Here is a 6693-nt window from a genome sequence, read left to right as displayed (position 1 = left end):
TTGCTACTACCACTGTTAAAGAAGCAGACAGGGGAAACAATGGCGCTGTGGAATTTCGCGCAGCTAGCCAGAGAACGATGCCAGCCACTCAGTTCCTTCCTGCAAGGGGTAAAGGATGAAAATGGGGACTTCCTTCCTTGCAACCCCGAAGCAGCAGTGTATGCCCTCCGTTCCTCTCGCACAGCAGCGAGAAATGCAATTTTGGCTCGGAAATGGCATTTGCTCATTTGTCTCCAGGAATCCACAAGTTTGGCAACTGGCTCAGCTCAGTTCCTTAGTAACATGCGAACATGGTCCGCGTACACAATAGAGCAGTGGTCCTCAAAGGGTGAGAGAGGATCGCAAGTTATGGTGTGACAATTCCAGGGCTAGCTATATTGTATTTGGGGAATAATTCATGTTTTGTATGCAGCTGCATTGCTTTATAGTTTCTGGATGTCCCCTGATCGCATTGTAAAGTAGCTGTGTTCTATGTTATAAGTCAAGCACTGCTGGGAGCTGTTGTCCCCCCCCCTCCCCAATGTATTTCTTATCAATTAAAAACAAAATCATCCCAGAGAAAAAAGCTTGAGAACCACTGCACTAGTGGCTTAAAGCACAGTGAGGTCCTTTCAAGTCACATTTGCACATCACTGTACACACCAGATGTCTTCATCAGATGCACATTGCCTGTTTGGTTTCCCTGCTCCTTCAAGCCCCCCAACCCTGAAATCCTTAACTTTAAACCAGGCATAGGCAAACTCCAGCCCTCCAGATGTTTTGGGACTACAACTCCCATCATCCATGACCACTAGTCCTGTAAGCTAGGGGTGATGGGAATTGTAGTCCCAAAACATCTGGAGGGCCGGAACTTGCCTATGCCTGCTTTAAACTGTCACCTACGTGTGTGCAATAGCTGTTTCCAATGTACACACCTCAGCTTCACTGCAAAGCGAATGTGGCTTACATTTTACCTCTCAGGCTGAAGCTCATTTGAGGGGATATGCACCAAACAGCAATGCTGTGTGCACACAGTGCTGGACGTAAGATCCAATAATCAACATTTGCAGCTCCTGATAACGTAAGGAACTGTTCGTGGTGTCAGTAGACAGCAGACATGGGTTACTCACCAGAGCTAGCGGGCTGTTGTGTCTTATGATAGTCATACAGTTAGGTCATAGAAAAGGGATATGCAGTAATGATATGTGCTCAGGGTTACTTTTGTTCAGAAACATTTTGATCGCTTCTGTAAGTCTCATTTGCAGGACCACATCTAAGTCTAATCCATTTTGCCAAGTGTTTCAGCATCACTGCTAATTAGCCCCAGAGCTGCCACAATCTATTGCAGGAGTTCCTGTTTTTATTACTGCTTTCCGGTGGCCTATTTGATGTGTGTGTGTTTTTTTGTTGCTTTTTGTTGTTGTTTAGTTGTCTCCTTAGAATCCAGCTGCCTCCCCGCTCTTCAAATTGCATATGGCACATTTCCAAGCTGCTTCAGAGAGACTTTGTTTTCGTAATCTGGAATATCCAGGGTTGATACAAAGGTTGAATGAACCAAGAGCCCAGAGTTGCAGGGGAGGGGCATTGATCAACCTTCCTGCCCACTCTCTCAACTCAAGCGTGTTGCCTGGGTGTTCTCCATAGATCCCCAAAGAGCTTGCAGTGAATTGTGAACTCTATCCAACTTGGCGTACTGAACATCACACCAAGCCAATGAAATACATTACATATAATAACTGGAGCTGTAATAAGAGCAAAAACAAAAAGCCCAAACAGAAGAAATGGCTAGCAAGCAGGTTTGTCCCGAGACATTTGACTTGTACACTCCAACATTTCTCCGATGAAAATAGGGATGTCCTATTCAATTATTATTATTATTATTATTATTATTATTATTATTATTATTATTACACCCTGTCCATCTGACTGGTTTGACCCAGCCACTCTGGGTGGCTTCCAATATATATAAAAACATAGGTAAAGGTAAAGGGACCCCTGACCATTAGGTCCAGTCGTGACCGACTCTGGGGTTGCGGCACTCATCTCGCTTTATTGGCCGAGGGAGCCGGCATACAGCTTCCGGGTCATGTGGCCAGCATGACTAAGCTGCTTCTGGTGAACCAGAGCAGCGCACGGAAACACCGTTTACCTTCCCACCGGAGCGGTACATATTTATCTACTTGCACTTTGACGTGCTTTCGAACTGCTAGGTTGGCAGGAGCAGGGACCGAGCAATGGGAGCTCACCCCGTCGTGGGGATTTGAACCGCTGACCTTCTGATCGGCAAGTCCTAGGCTCTGTGGTTTAACCCACAGCACCACCCGTGTCCCTTACTTATAAAAACCCGTGTCCCTTTCTTATAAAAACATAGTAAATCATTAAACATTTAAAAAATTCCATATAGAGGGCTGTCTTCCAGTGTCCCCTGAAGGTTGTATTGTTACTTATCTCCTTGGTGGGGGGTGGGGGTGGTCACATAACCCCATACCCTCCAACATTTCTCTTCTCAGGAGCCAGCATGGTGTAGTTGTTAAGAGTGGTGGCCTTGTAATCTGGTGAACCGGGTTTGCTTCCCTGCTCCTCCACATGCAGCTGCTGGGTGACCTTGGGCCAGTCACACTTCTCTGAAGTCTCTCAGCCCCACTCACCTCACAGAGTGTTTGTTGTGGGGCAGGAAGAGGATAATGTTAGCCGCTTTGAGACTCCTTAGGGTAGTGATCAAGCCGGATATCAAATCCAAACTCTTCCTCTTCTTCTTGACAAAAATAGGGATGTCCCAAGGAAAAGCGGAACATTCTGGGATCAACTCAGAAACCAGGATGGCTTCTGTAAATCTGGGACTGTCGCTGGAGAATAGGGACGCTCGGAAGGTCTGTTGACTGCCTTAGATAGTCAAGACCCCAGCTATCTTGACTTCTGTCTCCCTTCCAACTCGAAGATTCTACGTTTCTATGAAAGCACTGTACAAGCTAGGGCCACAGTTCAGTAGCAAAGCTTCTGCTTTGTATGGAGATGGTCCCAAAGATCCGTCCTCAGCTATCTTCAGGTAAAGCTGGGAAGGTTCACTGTGTGAAGCAATTCCAAGCAGCATAGACAATACTGAATGATGTTGACCTATGGTCTGAGCTGGTGTAAGGTAGCTTCCCCTGTTCCGTGATCAGCAAGGGAATGTGCATGAAAAGCAAGAGCTGCTTAAGCAACAGGGTGAATCTCCATTTGCAAACTAGCAAAATACAAAGGGTAATTTGAAAAGCGAACCTATCCCTTGATTCCTTTGTAGAAAAACATATGTGCAAATTTAGAGCCAAGCACACCAGCAGGGGATCAAACCGTGAAATCTCTCTGTAAAATAACGATGAACCAAAATAATATACACAACTACTACTGTAAAAAATATATATATTATTTAGCATAATTAATGGAAATGCTGCCTGACCTGAATTATACCAGGCATGCTATATTAATCTCTGAGTTTAACATTTACTAGTCGGCATATTATGCCACGTAATAATTAGCTGTGAAAGAGGCCAGCCCTATTTGCATGAGCAAAACATTATCTCTCTCAAAAATGCTGAAGGCAATCAATGAGGCTAATGAGATTTTATGAGAACCACCTGCTGGTTGCATTCCCTTGGATCAAATGGCTTTGATGGAGGTAGGAAGAACCTTTAATTAGGTGCAGAACAATATTCCCATAAATACCCAAATGGGAGAGACAGTTCAGGTTGCTAGCTTGAAATAAAACACATATAAGTAGTAGTCATGTTTGAAAGCACTGGGACGCAGAAAGAAAGAAAGAAAATATCCCATGATCCACTAGAGCAGGGGTCTGCAACCCGCGGCTCCGGAGCCGCATGTGGCTCTTTTACACCTTTGCCGCGGCTCCGGGGCGGATACTAGCGAGGGGAGGAGGCGCATTGTGTGCCCCGACACTCCTCACTGTGGCGGGCGCTGTACTGGCTGTGACGTCGCATGGGGGCGGTGCGTGCGTTAGTCACGCACCGTCCTGACGTCACCTTCCCGCCCGCTGTCAGATCGTGGCTCCGGAGATATATTTGTTTTAAATGTCGCAATGGTTTTGCGGCTCCCAGTTGTTGTTTTTTCTTCGGAAATGGGTCCAAGTGGCTCTTTTTGTCTTAAAGGTTGCAGACCCCTGCACTAGAGCAAGAATGGGAAAATTTTGGCCTACAGGCCAATACTTGGCCTGCCAGAAGTTAATATTTGGTCCATGAGGCTGTTTTCCTAAGATTACACCCACTCACCCCACACTTGCTATCATAGGTAACATCAGGTATGATGAGGCAGACGTCCATCATCTGTAGCAACCAGGATTCAGGGATGATGGGAATTTACTCCAAAAAACCTCCAGCTAGAAACCCAAGTTTGGGAAAACCCAAGTTTGGTTTTGGAGGGACCACCCCTTCAAAATAATAATAATATAATAATAACAATTTATTATTTATACCCTGCCCATCTGGCTGGGTTTCCCCAGCCACTCTGGGCGGCTTCCAACAGAATATTAAATACAATAACCTATTAAACATGAAAAGCTTCCCTAAACAGGGGCTGCCTTCAGATGTCTTCTAAAAGTCTGGTAGTTGTTGTTCTCTTTGACATCTGGTGGGAGAGCGTTTCACAGGGAGGGCGCCACTACCGAGAAGGCCCTCTGCCTGGTTCCCTGTAACTTGGCTTCTCGCAATGAGGGAACTGCCAGAAGGCCCTCGGCGCTGGACCTCAGTGTCCGGGCAGAACGATGGGGGTGGAGATGCTCCTTCAGGTATACTGGACCGAGGCCGTTTAGGGCTTTAAAGGTCAACACCAACACTTTGAATTGTGCTCGGAAACGTACTGGGAGCCAATGTAGGTCTTTCAAGACTGGTGTTATATGGTCTCAGCAGCTGCTCCCAGTCACCAGTCTAGCTGCCACATTCTGGATTAGTTGTAGTTTCTGGGCACCTTCAAAGGGAGCCCCACATAAAGCGCATTGCAGTAGTCCAAGTGAGACAGTCTGTGAGTCAATACTTTAAAAAGAATTGCTGCACTATTCAGGGACTCATTCACATATTCCTACCACTCAAGCAGACTGTTTCACCACACTCCATGGCCGGGCCCCAAAGTGCTGCACCCACTTGGCCTGCCCTCATTATCTAAAATCAGGGCTGATTTTATTTTTAAATAGAGGACCGCTGGAAGCTTTTCCTGTGTCTTCTCACTTCTTCTCAATGCACGCACAGGGTGTGGCGTATGAGTCGGCATCTCTCAACACAAAAAGAGCCAGTCATCACCTTGGGAAGTTGCTGGGAAGTTGCTCCACTCATGCCATGCTTGCAGTGGCGTAGCGTGGGGGGTGCAGGGGGGGCCCGGCCGCACCGGGCGCAACATCTGGGGGTTAGGGTTAGGGGGCGCAAATCCACGGGTTAGGGGGCGCAAATCCATGGGTTAGGGGGCGCAAATTACTTGCCTTGCCCCGGGTGCTGACAACCCACGCTACGCCACTGCATGCTTGGGATCCTGAAGCGTGGCATGAGTGGAGGCAGCTAGTGGCCCAGAGGTGAACACTTTTTAAAGCCCACTTTTCTAGTAGAAAAGCTCTATACGTGCCCCCAAAGAAAGGGACCTTGACTTGTATCCAACTAACTTTTATTAAGGGTAAGGTAAAGGTAAAGGGACCCCTGACCATTAGGTCCAGTCGTGGCCGACTCAGGGGTTGCGGTGCTCATCTCGCTTTATTGGCTGAGGGAGCCGGTGTACAGCTTCCGGGTCATGTGGCCAGCATGACTAAGCCGCTTCTGGCAAACCAGAGCAGCGCACAGAAACGCCGTTTACCTTCCTGCCGGAGCAGTAGATATTTATCTACTTGCACTTTGATGTGCTTTCGAACTGCTAGGTTGGCAGGAGCAGGGACCGAGCAATGGGAGCTCACCCTGTCGCGGGGATTCGAACTGCCGACCTTCTGATCGGCAAGCCCTAGGCTCTGTGGTCCGTTTATTAAGATCTACTCTTAATGATCCATTCAAATTAATGAACCTAAGTTACCTTTGTTTATTAATTTTAGTGGGTGTGCTTTGACTAGCATTGGACGCAGCCTCTTTTGCTGCTTGATTATTTTTCATGGTATGGCAGTTTTGAACACAGCTTATCCCTTGCTGCAAGTCACAGGTGCATCTGTTGCCTCATGAGGTAAGGCTGACATTTTTAGTTAAGACGCACCTGATACCACAGAGAGTCACTACCACTTCAGGCAGAGCATGGGCAGTGCTTGGATTTAACTAATTCTGATAATCAATTCACTGAATTAGTTAAAAACACCTTTGAATTACACCTGAAGGTAGTTCCTATAATTTCCAGATGAACCAAACTAAGTTCCTTTTGCATTGGAAGTCTAGGAAATTTTTAATCACTTTACTTTGAATTCAACCATTTTTCATTGCACTTAACTCTGTGTTTGATTGTGACCATTGTATTTACCTATCTGAAAAGTGATGCAGCAGTTTAAGCTTAAATATCATAACCAGGGGTTGGCAAGGCTTACCGGGCGTGGGCCAGATCACTCCCGCGGAGATCCTCCGTGGGCTGGACTGGCGCAGTGCGACACCGGAAATTATGTCTGAGCATGTCTGTGGTGCCGAAAATTGCTTCTGTGCACACCCAGACACCAAAAACCGTGCCTGCACAGAAGCGATTTTTGGCGTCTGGGCATGCGCAGAAGCAATT

The sequence above is a fragment of the Podarcis vaucheri genome, assembly GCF_965113315.1.
Source record: "Podarcis vaucheri genome assembly, chromosome: 3".
Classification (NCBI taxonomy): domain Eukaryota; kingdom Metazoa; phylum Chordata; class Lepidosauria; order Squamata; family Lacertidae; genus Podarcis; species Podarcis vaucheri.
The sequence above is the reverse complement of the archived record's forward strand: the minus strand, read 5'-3'. Positions refer to the sequence as shown.